Source organism: Pongo abelii, chromosome 12 (assembly GCF_028885655.2).
Source record: "Pongo abelii isolate AG06213 chromosome 12, NHGRI_mPonAbe1-v2.0_pri, whole genome shotgun sequence".
Lineage (NCBI taxonomy): Eukaryota > Metazoa > Chordata > Mammalia > Primates > Hominidae > Pongo > Pongo abelii.
Genome location: NC_071997.2, coordinates 2368 through 5000, shown reverse-complemented (window position 1 = coordinate 5000; position 2633 = coordinate 2368).

The following is a 2633-nucleotide window of genomic DNA, read 5'->3' as shown; positions in this document are numbered from 1 at the left end:
TAGGGTTAGGGTTAGGGTTAGGGTTAGGGTTAGGGTTAGGGTTAGGGTTAGGGTTAGGGTTAGGGTTAGGGTTAGGGTTAGGTTAGGGTTAGGGTTAGGGTTAGGGTTAGGGTTAGGGTTAGGGTTAGGGTTAGGGTTAGGGTTAGGGTTAGGGTTAGGGTTAGGGTTAGGGTTAGGGTTAGGGTTAGGGTTAGGGTTAGGGTTAGGGTTAGGGTTAGGGTTAGGGTTAGGGTTAGGGTTAGGGTTAGGGTTAGGGTTAGGGTTAGGGTTAGGGTTAGGGTTAGGGTTAGGGTTAGGGTTAGGGTTAGGGTTAGGGTTAGGGTTAGGGTTAGGGTTAGGGTTAGGGTTAGGGTTAGGGTTAGGGTTAGGTTAGGGTTAGGGTTAGGGTTAGGGTTAGGGTTAGGGTTAGGGTTAGGGTTAGGGTTAGGGTTAGGGTTAGGGTTAGGGTTAGGGTTAGGGTTAGGGTTAGGGTTAGGGTTAGGGTTAGGGTTAGTAGGGTTAGGGTTAGGGTTAGGGTTAGGGTTAGGGTTAGGGTTAGGGTTAGGGTTAGGGTTAGGGTTAGGGTTAGGGTTAGGGTTAGGGTTAGGGTTAGGGTTAGGGTTAGGGTTAGGGTTAGGGTTAGGGTTAGGGTTAGGGTTAGGGTTAGGGTTAGGGTTAGGGTTAGGGTTAGGGTTAGGGTTAGGGTTAGGGTAGGGTTAGGGTTAGGGTTAGGGTTAGGGTTAGGGTTAGGGTTAGGGTTAGGTTAGGGTTAGGGTTAGGGTTAGGGTTAGGGTTAGGGTTAGGGTTAGGGTTAGGGTTAGGGTTAGGGTTAGGGTTAGGGTTAGGGTTAGGGTTAGGGTTAGGGTTAGGGTTAGGGTTAGGGTTAGGGTTAGGGTTAGGGTTAGGGTTAGGGTTAGGGTTAGGGTTAGGGGTTAGGGTTAGGTTAGGGTTAGGGTTAGGGTTAGGGTTAGGGTTAGGGTTAGGGTTAGGGTTAGGGTTAGGGTTAGGGTTAGGGTTAGGGTTAGGGTTAGGGTTAGGGTTAGGGTTAGGGTTAGGGTTAGGGTTAGGGTTAGGGTTAGGGTTAGGGTTAGGGTTAGGGTTAGGGTTAGGGTTAGGGTTAGGGTTAGGGTTAGGTTAGGGTTAGGGTTAGGGTTAGGGTAGGGTTAGGTTAGGGTTAGGGTTAGGGTTAGGGTTAGGGTTAGGGTTAGGGTTAGGGTTAGGGTTAGGGTTAGGGTTAGGGTTAGGGTTAGGGTTAGGGTTAGGGTTAGGGTTAGGGTTAGGGTTAGGTTAGGGTTAGGGTTAGGGTTAGGGTTAGGGTTAGGGTTAGGGTTAGGGTTAGGGTTAGGGTTAGGGTAGGGTTAGGGTTAGGGTTAGGGTTAGGGTTAGGGTTAGGGTTAGGGTTAGGGTTAGGGTTAGGGTTAGGGTTAGGGTTAGGGTTAGGGTTAGGGTTAGGGTTAGGGTTAGGGTTAGGGTTAGGGTTAGGGTTAGGGTTAGGGTTAGGGTTAGGGTTAGGGTTAGGGTTAGGGTTAGGGTTAGGGTTAGGGTTAGGGTTAGGGTTAGGGTTAGGGTTAGGGTTAGGGTTAGGGTTAGGGTTAGGGTTAGGGTTAGGGTTAGGGTTAGGGTTAGGGTTAGGGTTAGGGTTAGGGTTAGGGTTAGGTTAGGGTTAGGGTTAGGGTTAGGGTTAGGGTTAGGGTTAGGGTTAGGGTTAGGGTTAGGGTTAGGGTTAGGGTTAGGGTTAGGGTTAGGGTTAGGGTTAGGGTTAGGGTTAGGGTTAGGGTTAGGTTAGGGTTAGGGTTAGGGTTAGGGTTAGGGTTAGGGTTAGGGTTAGGGTTAGGGTTAGGGTTAGGGTTAGGGTTAGGGTTAGGGTTAGGGTAGGGTTAGGGTTAGGGTTAGGGTTAGGGTTAGGGTTAGGGTTAGGGTTAGGGTTAGGGTTAGGGTTAGGGTTAGGGTTAGGGTTAGGGTTAGGGTTAGGGTTAGGGGTTAGGGTTAGGTTAGGGTTAGGGTTAGGGTTAGGGTTAGGGTTAGGGTTAGGGTTAGGGTTAGGGTTAGGGTTAGGGTTAGGGTTAGGGTTAGGTTAGGGTTAGGGTTAGGGTTAGGGTTAGGGTTAGGGTTAGGGTTAGGGTTAGGGTTAGGGTTAGGGTTAGGGTTAGGGTTAGGGTTAGGGTTAGGGTTAGGGTTAGGGTTAGGGTTAGGGTTAGGGTTAGGGTTAGGGTTAGGGTTAGGGTTAGGGTTAGGGTTAGGGTTAGGGTTAGGGTTAGGGTTAGGGTTAGGGTTAGGGTTAGGGTTAGGGTTAGGGTTAGGGTTAGGGTTAGGGTTAGGGTTAGGGTTAGGGTTAGGGTTAGGGTTAGGGTTAGGGTTAGGGTTAGGGTTAGGGTTAGGGTTAGGGTTAGGGTTAGGGTTAGGGGTTAGGGTTAGGGTTAGGGTTAGGGTTAGGGTTAGGGTTAGGGTTAGGGTTAGGGTTAGGGTTAGGTTAGGGTTAGGGTTAGGGTTAGGGTTAGGGTTAGGGTTAGGGTTAGGGTTAGGGTTAGGGTTAGGGTTAGGGTTAGGGTTAGGTTAGGGTTAGGGTTAGGGTTAGGGTTAGGGTTAGGGTTAGGGTTAGGGTTAGGGTTAGGGTTAGGGTTAGGGTTAGGGTTAGGGTTAGGGTTAGGGTTAGG